This window comes from Lethenteron reissneri, chromosome 12 (genome assembly GCF_015708825.2).
Source record: "Lethenteron reissneri isolate LAM-NWPU_2019-01 chromosome 12, ASM1570882v1, whole genome shotgun sequence".
In the NCBI taxonomy this organism is placed as follows: domain Eukaryota; kingdom Metazoa; phylum Chordata; class Hyperoartia; order Petromyzontiformes; family Petromyzontidae; genus Lethenteron; species Lethenteron reissneri.
In genome coordinates, this window is record NC_083790.1 from 6,418,812 (window position 1) to 6,436,236 (window position 17,425).

Sequence of the window (17,425 nt, forward strand, 5' to 3'; positions counted from 1 at the left end):
TTAGGGCGGCACAGCCACGACTATGAGTGCCATAACTCGAGCCAGCGATTCCAGTGTTGCAGCAACGCCTCTGATAGCCGTGTCCTTGTCAATGGATAAGCGCACGCCACGCATTGCACATTTGCTCACAGTTAACGAGAGGCACGCGCTCACGCACTCGAGCGCGTGCCTATCTGATGCCATATGACAAAACACAGCTGGCGCGCCAGACACAATCAAGTATAATTGCCTTCCACTGTACCGTAATTAATACTCCACTTTTAATTATGTGCCCTTTGCACGATCGTCAGCGCACGGATCAACCTTTCTTAAAGGTCAAGCAACGATGAGCCAGCTACAGATATGAACTGCACACACTCTGGGCTCCCCCACTGATTCGTGTCTCGTTAAGGCAGTCACGCACCTCAACTGTAAGTTACTAGGAAAAGGGCACACATTTTCACTACAATGGGAGCATGGCTTCCACTTAAAAAGGGCTGCACAAGTCAATTTACTCTTCGTGAATTATTAGAAACACAATTTGATTAAAAAGATGAACATTATCTCTTCACTTAAAACAATACAACATTTTGTCCGGCTCAAATTAGCATTTAGGCCATAGTCAATCTCCTATTAACAGCCATGAGACAGTGGAGGAAATTCCACATTCCTATGGGCAGAGAGTGAGGGCAAGTCTATCCAATGGACAATCACTATTGACTTCCCCACAAAATAGTACTTATTTTATCGACCTATTATGGATGATGGTCTGAGTGCAACCCCCCCAACCAGAATTTTTACTTGCAACTTTCCGATTGCGAACTGCTTGCTCAACCACCGAGAGAGTACATAAGAGCATATGATAATGCTGCTGCAATGCTGTAGTGAGGTTATGTTACTGGCCATAACGTAACACACAATACACTACAGTACAGCATTTGAAAATTATGATGATTATAGTTTATGTCCTTAAGGACCGTGCACTGGGCTTCTGTATTGCATACGTAGTGGCATCGCGTGGTTTGCATTGGCCCTCATGCAAGGAATTAAATGGGCCCTCTGTTCAATCCCCCACCCCCTCGACTGCCCCTTCATATCCTAGAACCTGGACCCCTCCAGCCCATGGGCCAGAGTTCAGTTCCACGGCCTGTGTGATCGAGATAAATGTCAATGGGTAGAGCCTTCAACACTACTGTATTACTTAACGCAACAACTTCCTGACTGGCTGAGTCTTCGAGATCCAGTTTAATTAAAAGCCTTCGTTCGGCTTACTGAACCACAGGCGTCGATAGTAAACTCTCGGGACTCCCATACATTTATTTGCAGACGACAGTGGCAGATGTATGCAAAGTATTGCAATTAAACATCTCGGCTTGTCCCTTTCTCAGTCTCAGTGTTCAACAGCTTCAATATGTTTCCACTGATCTAGATTTTTTTTCTTGTCTTTCTCCAGTTTTATCCCGGTTATGTTAACGGCGTCTTATCATGAGACAAAGAGTCTATTGAGAAGGCTCATAGAGCTGTGTGCATCATCCGTGTTAAGAGAACGGTCCACAGAAGGCGATGTCACAGAGTGGCTTCGGAAATATCTTCAAGCGACCTCTCAAATTTCATACCCTCCCTGTTACGGAGTCATCTTCATCGCATAACAGACAGAGCAATATATATATTTTACTCGCTGTCAATATTGTGATTACACTTGCTTATCGAGGATTTTTTTTATCAGAATTGGAATTTTACCAAATTTAATGGGGATGTTTTTTTCAACGTTTTTTTGTGCAGTCATTGCTTACCAGATTGAGATCATCAACTCACTCCACTGGAGAATCCAAATTAATTACAGGTGGCTGAATCCCAGATGAGAACCCAGCTGTACCACCGCAGCCCTTTTTACCTCCAAGTCCCCTCCCTTTAACATTTTTTTTCACCTAACCCAATTTACGTTGATCAAGTTTACCAAGCCCTCTTAAGCAACATTCGTAATCATTTCATTATGAATGTTTTTAAATTTTATTCTTGAAAAGCTGTCCTCTCAACACAATTTTTATTCTCACAGGAAAACGACAAAGCTATGCAGTTGGTTTAAATTCTCACCCATTCAATAAATGCCAGTTTTAATTGCCCTTTATCCTATTACCATTGGTGAATCATCATCAGCCATGAGCTATCCACTGCGTGATGTAATAATCACAAATGCTTAACAAAATCATAGCATTGTTTCTACACGTGACTAATAGAGAACCCATTGCCCTGCAATGGAAAGAAAATGCAAATTCAATGCCGTACTCATGGAAAGCAACTACGTACTGTATTGTGGCCAATACACAATTACCACGGGTCATTACCAAGATGTAATCTGCTGATTGCTAGTGAGCCCTTGTGTAGATCACCATCACTTTAATTAGTTGTGTTTGTAAATGTACGAGTCGACAACCCGTTGCTCGGCAATGGAAAATAATAGACAGCTGTCATTTGCATACTGATAATTACATCCAGCATCATTGGGCGGTTTCTGGAAAAAATGCAATATTGTGGATTTACTCTCCAACACAACGGTGACTCGTTGACACGTTTTGCTTACGTGACATACCTTACTAATTGTCTGCGTCGGGTGGTGGTGAGTTAACGACACATTCATATTTACGCGATCTAACCCGAAAAAAAAACCTTCATTATGAATAATATTGGTTGCGAAAGCATACGTGTCAAACTGTATGGATTTTGTTTATGCAATACATGTACAATTAAATACGGTAGACTTTTTACATGTTTGGCCTTTTGACGACACCAAAGCCAATGCAAGCCAATTTAATTAATTCATCCAGCCGACCATTAGGCACCCCCCCCCCCCCATGTGTTTGAGAGGCCTTAAATATTTATGGCCTCTTCTCAGTGAATCAGCTGCAAATCGGTGTACTGTATATTTGAGGAGACACGTCAGTGTGGTCAAGCTGTGCCCTAAATGAGGGAAGGGTTCCCATAGCCAGATGCGAAACAGTGGCCACAGTGAACGGTTTTCATCTGGGCCTCTGAAAATACACTTCTCAATGTTGTCTCTGAAAATACCGACCGATATAATATCCTTTTATTTTTATATATGGCAACAAAGAAACAACAAATCCTATATATGGAGTTGTGGTCACTTTCCCCGAGGAATAGTTTCCTCTTGAATCAGTACAGCTGAACGAGTTTACTCTGGCTGCCGTAAACTTGCGTGCATGCCCTGCGCCGTTGTCCGTTTTACTTCACCGAATACGGCCATGAAATATCTCGGATACTCGGTCCCATCGACGACGCCGTGAAACTCGGGATTGATTTGGTGGGGGGCGTTTTTTTTTCCTTACAGGAGTATGGAAGAACGACACACACCAATGTCCTTAGGTGTCACTAATTTGTTTTTAATTTTGTATAATTCTGCACTTCACTGTGGGACAATTCGCACTGCGCTCGGTGTCTTTTATGGTCGAGATGTACACCACCGGATTGCCTAATGATTTGATTTTTTGGTTGCCCAAGCATAGTCTCGAAATCCGCATTGTTGTTTATTGCCTATTATTTAAGAGAACCCGATTGACATGCCCATCACAAGCAGTGCCTTGCAATTATTCAGCATAAACAACATGCATTTCATAACACACCACTTTGAAAAATATATATATGGCTAACCGTCTGTAAAGACCTACCAAAAATTTCAGTCACATACTTGCCATGGGCAAGGACCGCAATATTCTGCCCTGACAAAGGTTATTTTATCCACCTGTGACAATGTAGTTACTCATCACATTATATTGCTTCAGCTATGGGTCACTAGTCGGCAAGTGCACCGCAAGATAATTTACCAAACACGTTTTACACTGACGAACGCTTCGCATGAACAATGAAGCATGGACTGTCATCATGAGATGTTGCAAAAATAAATCAAGAATGATTCCACTGCGCAAGAGTTGCACATACAGCACTTGCAACTGCCAGGGTTCTCTGAAAATCAACTGTTATTCTTTTTCTCGAGTTATTTTTCTTCACACCGATTAAGAGAGATTATTATGCTGGACTGGTCCTTTCAATGATTAAAAGTTAACGTAGATATGTACTAAAGCCCCATCTTTCTGGTTAAAATATTTCGACAAGTTGGTCATTAACAGTATCTCGTTATAATACCCTTTCACTTTGAGCTGTTAATGGTATGCTTTTAAGACAAATCTTATACGTAATTAAATAGAAAATTACGCTTTAAATCTGTGCTACTGTATAATAGACTTTCGCCTCTTTGGGAGTTTCTATAAGGTCTAGACGGAGAAAGCGTATTGCAACGCAGCGTTCCAGAACTGCCCGGGTTCCGCTCGCATGCCCTGCCACTGGGGCTGCGAGCAGCTCCCAGCAGCAGCAGACGTGGGCGTGTTGAGCCCAACACAAAACGCGCGGGACGCCCAGCCAAGAAAGCAACAATGCCTTGCTTGTTCCGTGATTTCCCTACAGTGTGTTCAATATCTTAAGATCAGCCCCTGTCAGCTTCCTCTGTCTCTCCAGATTTTGTACAAAACGTGCCCTCTTCCTTGCCCACCGTAGGTCGCATTCGCTTTCTTTCAGTAATATTCCTGCTCGTGGCCGTTTGACCAATATATACGTGTGATGGGAAATATGAATGTCTCCCGCACGTCTGGCCGCAATGGCATGACAGCTCTTGAAGAAACTTTGTGTCGGTGGCCTGCAAAAGGACAGAGGCAACGGCGCAGAGAAATAGAGGGTCCACAACCCTCAACGTCTGTGGGTATCTGTGGTTGTTCCTGAGCATCCAGGATTTGGACCGTTAACTCACCGTTTCATTCTCAGTCACGGCGATATGAGACGCCTATATATTTGTCTGTGCTCGGGGGGTAAACAGACTGCCCCGTGAAAAACCTGCATAGACGCTACAGAAACTCATTTGCCCCAGACATGGCGTGTAGGCCATGAATTCTATCTCGTGCAAAATAATAAAAAATTTGGTTGAGAGGCTAACATGACTCTGACTCTTTATTGCATTATCGGAAACCAAATGCCCAGAGTCTAGTGTCAACTTCTCTATGAGTAAACGGAGTCCCTAACTACGTGACTTTACCGAAAGACCCAAGAATATGAATTCCTGCAATCACGAATGCTTTAAGTCAAGATTCAACGTTAGCGTTAAACTATTAAGCTTTCAACGTTGCTTATGTTAGTCAATAATAATTCTGTAACTGCAATTTGTTTTTAAATACTTTTCTACTTCAATTATGTACGCCATAGTTGCGGCATAAAACACATTAGTGAACGTTACTGAACAATAATGCACATTAATAGCAGTTCCATGAATATGGAAATGGCTGTCTTTTCTCCAAAATGCACGTCTAGATTCAGTGCTTAAATTGAACCAGAATTTTATTTCAGTTTTACAAATACACGCGGTCTTAATGAATCACAAGATCTTGATATAATTTTGTAAATGTGAATCCATGTAAATTTAAGCTCAACTACAACACGTAATGCCATTTCATCTATCTCCAACAACAGGGTAGGTTGGTAGTCTGTTAGGCCAATTATGTCAGGAAATTTACAATTCCATTTTCACAATGGCCTTCCGATAATAGATTTTTATTTGAGTTTTGAAAACTACTAACTTTGTAACTGCGAACCATCATTGACTATTTTGTCTGTGCGCTTCAGGTAAGATTGAAAGTTCATAACAGACGATAACAAATGAACACGGTGTTATATGAAGTCCGATACCGACAATTAACAACTGAACGTAAAAAAAAAAAATCATAATCAAAACAAGTTTATATTCCGGCCTTTAGCTGGCAGATGCAAAATCAGAAGTTGTGGTCGGTACATCAACCTCCAAAATCATAATCAAAACAAGTTTGTATTGCGGCCTTGAGCTGGCGGACACAAAAGCAGGTGTGGTGGTCACATCACTGCTGATTGCCGTAGACGTCGTACCTTGTAGGCGGTTTTCTGACGCTTTTACCAAGAACCGACGACAAATGCAGTTGGGTAACAATGCACGGCTGTCCGAAGCACATGCCGTGCAGGTGCTACTGAAGGCAGCGCTGCACGTCCAATTAAATGAACACGTGTGCTTTACTGAGCCCTGTCAAACACCAAATGTCAAAGGAGCTTGATCCCTACAGTAAGGTTGAAAACCCAGGGATCCAGTTAAACGCAAGGAGGAACGGAGTTAAATTTCGGCGTACATTGGGCCACCTATTAGGCATTTGTTTACAAGAAATACAAAAAATTACCACCATCAGCTGAAACAAAAGAGCAATTGTTGGCACGAAACTCGCCTAGCCACGTTTAAAAAAAATTACGTACAGCTTATGGTAGATCGAACGTTAAGCGAATTGAATGTTACAGCACGTACAACACTGGCAAGAGTTTGAAATTTGCATAGTTTTAATGGCTTAAAAAACAACAAGATGGTTAAAAAGTGAAATGTAAAAAAAAAGCGAAATACCGTCTTTAAACTCCCGTTGAGAGAAATGTGCGCACGGTAGGGTCCCAAGGCTTTGTCTCTCTTTTGCTGGACAGGTAGACTCCGCGAGATGTTGCCAAGGTTTTTGTCGAGTACTTCCTTAACCCTTGCGCCTTCTCCCTGCCTTAATTAGACACAGTTGTACATTCCTTATGCGGTGAAGGGCCAATCATTTGCTCATAAAGCTTTTTTTTTCAAAAGACAAAAAAAAGCTATTATTCACGCAGCGTACATACATACACACACATGCGGTGAGCCGGTATTCATACCAAAGAAACAAAATTGCTTGAAAAACATAAAACAAACCTCCTTCCTTGGCTCCTTGAAAAAAAATAATTTTTGAAAAGGGAAAGGAAAAAAAATCCAGCAGCAGCTCCCAGTGGAAAACAAATGGCAAACCCGCTTTGGAAAAAAAAAAAACCTGCCATATTTCCAGATAAAAACTCTGTAGCCATCAATGGAAGCTTTGTACTGCACCACGCAAATTTGACATTATTTAGAAGGGGGGGGGGGGGGGGGGAGAAAAAAATCGCAGCCACGGTGTTGCGTGCCGGGGACCTAAAACACCTGCTCTTTCCCCGGCAAAAAAAAAATAACTCGTCCAAAGTGCCCATTCAAACAAAGTTGATGTCGTGGCTCTGAATGCCAGCAAACTTCCCCTGAAATCATTTGGGAGTGCTATTAACCAAACTAGACTGAGACAACCACATTTTTAATTTACGTTGCCCCCCCTCCCCTGCCTGCACCCCCCCCCCATCCTCTTTAATGTTTACTTTATAACGATGTAACAATGTTGACGTGTACAATTAATTGCGGACACGTGCAGCAACACTTTAGAGTAATTTTAAATGAAAAGCAAGGACCTCCAACGCGGAGCGACTGTGCATTCTTGCGAGTACAGTGTGTGTAATATGACCTGTTATGGACCAAATGTAATGCATTTGGCTATAAAGAATTAATAAAATACTACCTTGATTACAATTAAATACATTGGACATGCTATAGACCCTTGGTAAGTGGGCTTGCTCACTACGCGAATCAAAGCCGTTTCTGCAAATTCCATTGGGTTCACAAATTAAAGTAAGCAAATGACAAATATATTTTGTAACAGTGACATTTTATATAAAAAAAACATTATTACATTATTACATTGCAAGAACGTGAAAGATGGTGGCAGCTTGAAAAAGCCATTATCTGGCAGTTTATTGAAAGTGACGATAACGATGATGAGTAAAATGTAAATGATCACGAGATCCTGACGTTTTGCTGCAAAGTAAGACACTGATTATTTCATCTCACGAAGGAATATAGCTCATGTAATGGTTGTGGTGGTGGGGACTGCATTGCATCCAAACAGACGACTGCAGGATAGCTGAGCTGGGTGGAAAAGATGAGAGCGACAGGGTGAAGAGGTGGATGGATTCCGGATATCACCTTGCATGAAACATCCCAATGATTTTAAAGCCACGCATGCCACAACTCAACTATGCCGGACTGCACCATTTCAGGTTGGTTACAAATCTTGCGTCACCCCTGTCCAGCAAAAAAAATGGATCAGTCCAAATGCAACAACAAAAAAACCCCCCAACAACCTGACACCTGCAAGGTCACACAGATGTGGTGCATTAGAGTCAAAAGTGTGCCATTTTCAGCAAAGCAGCGCCACAGGAATTCCAGCCCACGCACTTTCTGCCTCGGTACTGCTAAACAGGTGTGAAGACAACCACCGTGGATCGGTGATTCTTAACGTCACTCTGACGACTAATAGCGCGACGTGAGAGCCTCGTAGCGTGTGACAGCTCTTTTTTTTGCGGGCCGAGGGAGAATTCCACCTTCTCCCAACAAAAGAGAAATGCTCTGACGCCACCGGCCCCGCTATTTGCTATTTGGACAGACATCGGAGGAATTCGGCAGGCGCATGGCACACACGCGTGTCTGTCTTCTTGGGTTTCATTGGAAACAGCTGCCGGGAGAGGCACCCCGACCAGCACGTGAAGCTCGCGAAGCCAGCAGGGAATTTTCCGACAAAGTTATTCGGGTTCAGTAAAATTAGTGAAGCTTAATTTAATCAGCTAATGAATATCGAATGTCTCTGTTTTGAATATAATTTCAGTAAAAAAGAAAAGAGAAAATGCAATGCTCAGGAATGTATTCATGCATGTTTGGTAACCTCTGCAGAAATTATAATTCACAACTGAGTGATGCTACAACAGCAGCATGGGAATAATTGCCATATTTGTAAAAGGGAATTTTATTTTTGTAGAATTTTTTTTTTAAATCGCATTCGTTCAACTATAATACCAGTGCATAAATGAGATGGAATTTCAGCTCTTCTTGAAACTATTAGGAACAATACCTTGCCAAAAATTTGATGACTTGGATAATAATTGCTTTGATTTCATGTTGAGCCAACAATTTACTCCACCATATTAAATTGTAATGAAAATGTAAAATCCTACTCAAAGCTGTTCTACGCCTCTTGTAAAGCAATCTCTCGCAGTAGAATAACAGCTACACAAAACATAAATTGCCTATTCCAGTAAAGTGTACAAGATTTGAGCCTAGTTTCAATCAGATATGCTTTCAATACAGTACACGATATGCGAGGTTTTGCCATTCGTGAATGTGAAAAGGTGAACATTGAGGAAACAATTTACAGTTAAAATGTATTTGTACTCAGGGAGAATAAACAAATCAAGTATTTTGTACAAGCCCTTTGTCAGTCCACAGAAGGGTGAAGGCCTCCCCACAGTGTGTTGATCTAAACTATTGAAACTATAAACAATTTTTATTTTACCAGGTAAGGCCCACTGAGCTATGTAGCTCATTTTCAGAAGCGACCTGGCCACAAATGATAGCTCAAAGAAGTGGCTTATTATGTTGAAATTTATATCAGCCAAATACTGTAAACGCATGTTTATAAATGTGGAGGGAAAAAACGGAGGACCCGGAGAAAAATCCACGCGACCATGGGAATAACATGCAAGCTCCAAATATACAGGTGTCAGAATCGAACCCACGACCTCCTGTATACTAGGCAAGGTAGTTAACATCTCGCCACCGTGGCGCTCCCATCATGGGGGTATTTGCGGTTGTTTGACCATACAGCACCACTCTGGTCAATCCGAGTGGAGAAAGGGGCCCAAAACAAGTACAGATGCCACTCTCCACTATTATGAGCAGTGGAATCACGCACAGGTCACCAGGTTAATAAGTAACCATTATGCCGTACCTGATTGGACATTTCTTGAGGTCCCATATTTATATGAACAGAAAAATAGTTCACTAATATTTGGTGCTCTTACAAGTAAGCATGAAATTGTGTAACCTTTGATGGACTGTATTCTATAAACAAAACTTTTTTTTACTACCTCCGAAACGTCACATCATGTTTTCCCAACAGCAGGACACTACAGCTCCCGCTGCCGTATACAAATGTCCAGTTTTGCAGTTCGAACTTACACCCTGACACAATGATAACGCATTTCCCGCATTATTAGTAAATCATTGTGCCAACTTTAACAAAACACATTGTCTGTCCATTACTTTTGAAGGAGGTGCGAAGTGTGGACTGTTTCTTTCAGTCCACCATCAATCCATGCATGCCAGCCAGAGCCTTATCTCTGTCCACCTATCTCGTTTATCTCCAATTTATCTCAATTTCTCACTCATCTACTCCTCTGCCCGCTCCTCCAAATGCCCCTCCATCGGGGTGGACGGTGCGGGGTTGAGGGTGCGGCGCGTGATGTCATCACGTACGAACCGACTCAACGCCTCGACGCGGGTGACGTCATCACGCAAAATATACGCGGCGACGTCACCGTCCACGCACTTGGTCGCGGCAGCCAGCCGTCCATCCAGGCACGAATACAGCCAGCAAACTTTATTCTAATATAGCACGATATATACATTAACAGATTAAATGTCTCACTAACACAGCTACCTCGCGCGCCATCCTCGAGGCTGCTGCTTCACGGTCTCACATTAGCTTGCTAATCTCTCACATTAACATACTCATCTCTATTCCATTATCATGCTAATCTCTCACATTAACATACTCATCTCTATCCCATTAACATGCTAAGCTCTCACATTAACATACTCATCTCTCCCATTAGCATGCTAATCTCTCACATTAACATACTCATCTCTGCCATTAACATGCTAATCTTTCACATTAACATACTCATCTCTATTCCATTATCATGCTAATCTCTCACATTAACATACTCATCTCTCCCATTAGCATGCAAATCTCTCAAATTAACATACTCATCTCTATGCCATTAGCATGCTAATCTCTCACATTAACATACTCATCTCTATCCCATTAACATGCTAATCTCTCACATTAACATACTCATCTCTGCCATTAGCATTCTAATCTCTCACATTAACACTCATCTCTATGCCATTAGCATGCTAATCTCTCACATTAACATACTCATCTCTCCCATTAACATGCTAATCTCTCACATTAACATACTCATCTCTATCCCATTAGCATGCTAATCTCTCACATTAACACGCTCATCTATCCCATTAACATGCTAATCTCTCACATTAACATACTCATCTCTCCCATTAATATGCTAATCTCTTACATTAACATACTCATATCTTCCATTAGCATGCTAATCTCTCACATTAACATACTCATCTCTATCCCATTAGCATGCTAATCTCTCACATTAACACGCTCATCTATCCCATTAACATGCTAATCTCTCACATTAACATACTCATCTCTCCCATTAATATGCTAATCTCTCACATTAACATACTCATATCTTCCATTAGCATGCTAATCTCTCACATTAACATACTCATATCTGCCATTAGCATGCTAATTTCTCACATTAACATACTCATCTCTCACATTAACATGATAATCTATCCCATTAACATGCTAAGCTCTCACATTAACATACTCATCTCTCCCATTAATATGCTAATCTCTCACATTAACATACTCATCTATATGCCATTAGCATGCTAATCTCTCACATTAACATACGCATCTCTGCCATTAGCATTCTAATCTCTCACATTAACATACTCATCTCTATTCCATTAGCATGCTAATCTCTCACGTTAACATACTCATCTCTCCCATTAGCATGCCAATCTCTCACATTAACATGCTCATCTCTCACATTAACATACTCATCTCTTCCATTAATATGCTAATCTCTCACATTAACATAGCCACCTCGGCGCACTTGTCGTGGAGGATGCTCGGCAATCTTGCATTGACATGCTAATTTTTGCCTGGCAGCCCTTTGATTGGTGGAAAGCCCACCACCGCCTCGGTCGCTGCCCACCACTTGCATTGGCATTGGCTGCTGACATTTGGGCAACGCCCATTTCAAACCTCTATAAGCAGTTGTCTTTAGAAGCTAACCCCCCATTTCCTGATGACGACCGCTTGTGTTGCGATCGAAACGTCGGTAGTTTTTTTTTCCTTTGAACCTATCGACGCGACTTTACCGAAAGACCCAAAGAATATGATACGTACAGTTTACCTGGCTATTCCTTTGGCGTTGGGATATCTACATTTGAAAGTCGGTCCATTATTACTGCCGTCTTCACCTGCGCACTCTATTGAAGGCCCTACTTGGCCAAGCATGTGTGCACTGTTAACCGTGGAATGCCTCGCGTCGTCTTTTTCCTTCTTCTTCCAGTAGTGCTGCGGTATTCGCCCTTCACCTTCAATCTGCAACCCCATGCTCTTTCGTTGGGCGACTTTAATGCCCGCTGATTAGAGCTCCTGATTAGTTTTCGTGTCAGCCCCACTTAACGCCATGGACTTTGGCAGCCTGTCTGCACGACACTTAAGAAATCATAGCAGGGTTGAAAATGAAAGGATTGGGGCAACGGGGTGTATTATATTCCAAATGAGTATTTTTTTTCATACGTACCTTGTCAATCAAAAACGTATTGCAGGAAACCAGTATTGATTTGTCAGATGTCAAACCTCTGTAACACGCCTCATAATCTTGGTGTTAATCTATGCAAGAAATGAACAAAAATGTGATACGTATGCAGATCAATGAAGGCGCTCAATGTAATTTTATATCTGTAAATTATGTCAGACAAACATCTGCGTAAATAATACAATTGCACCCAATGCACGTGGCATTGTTACAACTGCAAAAAAATATATATTCTACATATTCATGCTGACACAATATCACAACTCAGCCACAAATATTTCCTCTGGAAACTTAGCAGAACTTTTTGCCGTAACACGAGCGCATGGGCCATTTCACCCCGTGTAATCCCAACCCGTCAAACGAAAACAAATTCTGAATGGGCCTTTTTTACCTGAGCGTTTTAATGTCATGTTTTCAAGCAATTCCCAATAGTTTTTTCCACAAATAAATAAATCGTGCAAACTGCTGCGCTGTTACCTTTGAGTATTGTGCACAGGTTATGCAAAATAATGACAACACTGTACACTTTGCCGCTACAAAATACAATTTGCAAATCGATATTGCTTGCAGGCTCACACGCGTGAGTGGCAGCATCGTGGCTTGAGCACTTTGCTACAAACTTAACGGCCATGAGTTCGATTCCCTCTCACGGCCAATATCAGCAGTGAATATCTAAACTGCTATTGAGCCTCCCTTAATACGACTCTGCTTTAAATGTTTAAATGAGTACTCGATGCGATGTGCCAGCATCAGTAGTAGTGGGTTGACAAAGGCGGCCAGGTGTGGTGCCCACCACACCGCGCCTTCAATGTGCGCTTCGTGCCACTTCTCATGTGTGCCTCACACAGCACTTATCCCCCAGCAGTATGTACAACGATACGGGGGGTCCACGTCTTTGTTTTCTATGTATGCTATGCAGGACACAGATTCCCATAGCGAGAGCATTCACGTTCGGGAACCAACAGAAATATGGTGCGCGGTAAGGCACGGCGGTCTGCATCCGGTTAAGTGAATTTGCAATTAACAAGTGGCTGGGTAGACGGAGTGAATGGGTGGCTGGGTGATTGCCATGGAGTAAAACGCAGTGTGGGTACCATCTGGAAAGTTGGCAGCCTCTCTCCGTGGCCCTTTAAAAATAAAGCACACCAAGCGCATCCGCCGTTACACTGAAACAATCCCCACACATACCCGGCGAGCAGACCAAATTCTACTCGACGTGCCCACTCCAAGGGTGTCCAGAATGCGCAAGTGCTGAGCCTTTTTCGTGCAGAGGTTTGCAACAGAGGTCGCAACCGGGTACCCGATACCCGTACCCTACCCGATACCCTGCTACCTGGCCGGGTACGGGTACCCGTTTGCGACCCTGGTGTGGCCGGGTACGGGTAAGCCGTGAGTCACTGGTGAGTAACTGTCACTCATTTCCCAACGTCTTCATCGCAGAGGTCGCAATCAGATACCCGTACCCTACCCGTACCCGGCCGGGTACGGGTAGGGTACGGATACGGCCGGGTACGGGTACCCGTTTGCGACCCTGGTGCGGCCGGGTACGGGTACGGGTAAGGAATCAAAACCCGTTTGCGACCTCTGGTTTGCAATGGCCCTCTCGTGAGCGCTCAGAAATGGCCACGTGCTGTGGAAGGGTTTTTCGGTTTTGTGCAAACTATTTGCACGAAAATAAATACACAGATAATGTTCACGCCAGAAGTATATTGGCCGTAAGTAATACATGATGGTACGCTGCTGTCTATAAAGCACACATGGTGCTACAAATTAACGCAACAATGTACAAGTACGCATGCAACAAATAGTACACTTTTAATTATAAAACACTAAAATAACTGAAACTGAAATGTTCCCAACATGTTACCCTTATTATAATATTTTGGAACTCAACATGCACTCTAGTTGAATTATGGCATGTACTTCCGAAACGTAAAAAATATACAGGGACTACACTGGTCAAAATCTGGTCCAAACAAGCATTTGAAGAGTTTTGCACGTCATTTTGCGGATTCCATCTACATTGAGTCGAGGTAGGAATGACAACTGTAGCTCATTTGCACGCATCAGCTGACCTTATGTAGAAACGTGGACGTAGGAGACCACGTATCGTGGGATAGTTGATGTTGACTTAAAATATTTCTTTCCCAATAAAGATGAAAGCATGCATGCCTTAAGTTCGTCTGTTCATCTGTAAGTCCGTAACGGGGGCTGCGGAGTGCACGATAACTCGTGTAAAGATGATCTAATATGAATCACACTGTCGTATAAGCGTTGCTATTCGGTACTTACCATATTGAAAATCGGCCAAATTTGTCAAAGGATTGCACAACACTTGCAGGCATATTCAGAGCGAAAAGCACTGTATGGTATTTACAAATATGCAAACACATTTCTTCCTGACAGCTAGCCCTGGGCTTTCGTACTGCTAATTTAAATACTTCCAAAGACACGTGCATGTTGGAAAGTGTTAAAGTTATGAGTGCATCGCCTGGTGACATGATAATACAATGGGCAATTCGCGGTTGGGGTGTCATTCTTGACACAGAAAGAATGATTATTAACTTCATTGTTTGGCCATACAGGCTCCCAAACATAACCGAACGATGAACATAATAATGAATTCTTCTTATACGTATGATGTATGTTGAACCTCTTTCGCACCGTACATAACCGACCATGGGGAAAATCCTATTATCTGTGTATTGATTCTCCATATAACTTATCCTTTACCCGTTGACAAGAGGAGTCCACCTGGAATTGACACCAAATCATTCCTCTTGTCCGCACTTATCCTTTCATTGGGAGTCACCAAAAGCAGTACCCTGAACGTCCTGCATTCATCCCACAATCTGCAGCTTTCCATTGAGTTAGTGGGAGCAATTTCATTTCTATTTATCCGCATACATCTACGAATAGACATGTGGATAACAGAAATATCTTGAGCAGATAAATGCACGTAATGTTGTCAAGAGCGTCCCACCACCCCACAACACCATGGCTAAGAGGAGTGTCACTGTTTTCGACAATTTAAATTGGACGTAAAAAACCAGTACAAAGTTACAATCAGCACCAGCCATGATCGATGACCATTTTTATTCGTATGGTTGACGCTTCGAATTGGTACATGTAAAATAACCTTGTAAGTTTCAGTGTTTAATATGCAGCATCACCATCAACCGTTATCAATCCACTGGTGGATGAAGGCCTTCCCAAGCTATTCGTCACATATCTGCAATGCAAACGTCCATCGAGCACCTGCACACGAGCTTATTTCATTGCTCCATCTTGATAATGAATATTCTTTTTCTTGAGACGTTTCGATCGCAACACAAGCGTTCGTCATCAGGAAGAAAAAAGAGGGGGACAGCTGCTGAGGCAGACTGTTTTAAAGGTTTAGAATGGGTGTAGCCCAAGGGTAATAAACGAAGTGGGCAGTGCTAGTGATGTTAATGTGAGAAATTAGCATGTTAATGTAATGTCAGAGGGCGACCTCCACAACGAGGGCACGGAAGTAGCTATGTTAATGTGAGAGATTAGCATGTTAATGTGAGAGATTAGCATGTTAATGCAAGATCGGAGATCGGCCTCCACAAGGGCGTGGAGGTGGCTATGTTAATGTGAGAGATTAGCATGTTAATGTGAGAGATTAGCGTGTTAATGTGAGAGATTAGCATGTTAATGTGAGAGATTAGCATGTTAATGTGAGAGATTAGCGTGTTAATGTGAGAGATTAGCATGTTAATGTGAGAGATTAGCATGTTAATGTGAGAGATTAGCATGTTAATGTGAAAGATTAGCATGTTAATGTGAGAGATTAGCATGTTAATGCAAGATCAGAGGGCGACCTCCACATGGGCGTGGAGGTGGCTATGTTAATGTGAGAGATTAGCATGTTAATGTGAGAGATTAGCATGTTAATGCAAGATCAGAGGGCGACCTCCACATGGGCGTGGAGGTGGCTATGTTAATGTGAGAGATTAGCATGTTAATGTGAGAGATTAGCGTGTTAATGTGAGAGATTAGCATGTTAATGTGAGAGATTAGCATGTTAATGTAATATCAGAGGGCGACCTCCACGTGGACGTGGCTCTGTTACTGTGAGAGATTAGCATGTTAATGGAAGATCGCAGAGCAGCAACGTCGAGCTCGCGAGCGAGGTGGCTGTGTTAGTGTGGGAAATTTAACCTGTTAATGTAAAATCAGAGAGCTGGAAATAACAACTAACATCGAAAAGTGGTAAAATGGGAACATCACAGCCAGTTATGACGAACACTGGTTAATAACGTCCTTCCAATTATTGCTCAGTTTATACCCATCTTCTCGATTGAAGTTGTGTCTGTCTGTATATGTGGGTGGCTTCATAAACTAATCTTTGTTGATAGCCAGTGGGTTTGCAAAGTAGAAATAAATTTCGTGTGAGCCCACTGCATAAAAAAAAAATGATCAGCCACGGCCGAGGTATTGGTCCTACCGTGTTTCAGATCTGCCTTGTGTTCACGAACACGGTCCGAGACATGCCGCTTAGTTTCCCCAATGTTACTACTGCCACAGACACAGCTTAGTTTGTAGACGCCGAGGTATTGCATGTCAGGGATCACATCCTTCACAGATGGGATCAGATCACGAATTGTATGTACTGTGTTAAATCGAACCTGGATCTTGTGTTTGCTCATGATTTTGGAAATATTTTTGGTAACCCCTGCTATGTATGGCAAGGTGATGGTTTTGATTGGGTCCTCAGATGGTTCTTTCCCAATGGTTTGAGGTGATAGCTTTACGGATTGTGTAGCCTGAATATACATTCATCTTGAGAGCTTGGTGTATGTGTTTCAGTTCACGGGCTAGATGATTATGGCTGGAAATACATCAAGCTCTATGGTATAGAGTTTTGATGAGGGAATTCTTCTGGGCAGGATAGTGGTAGGAGTCAGGTTTTAGATATGCATCCGTATGGGTGGCTTTCCTGTAGACAGTGTCCCATTGAGCCATCTGTTCTCATTTCGATTAAAACATC

General features: G+C 42.4%; 2 protein-coding genes across 2 annotated transcripts in view; one reads left to right on the forward strand and one right to left on the reverse strand.

The window, feature by feature from the left end:
- Positions 1 to 6,576, reverse strand: part of LOC133341821 (ras-specific guanine nucleotide-releasing factor RalGPS2-like) — a 210,483-nt gene extending 203,907 nt beyond the window's left edge. The window contains exon 1 of the mRNA XM_061550582.1: positions 6,455 to 6,576. The gene's annotated coding sequence lies outside the window, so the exon portion shown is untranslated. The remainder of the gene's footprint in view (positions 1 to 6,454) is intronic.
- LOC133341828 (synaptotagmin-2-like) overlaps positions 1 to 17,425 on the forward strand; it is a 389,152-nt gene that overhangs the window by 225,081 nt on the left and 146,646 nt on the right. The gene's annotated exons all lie outside the window — the stretch shown is intronic.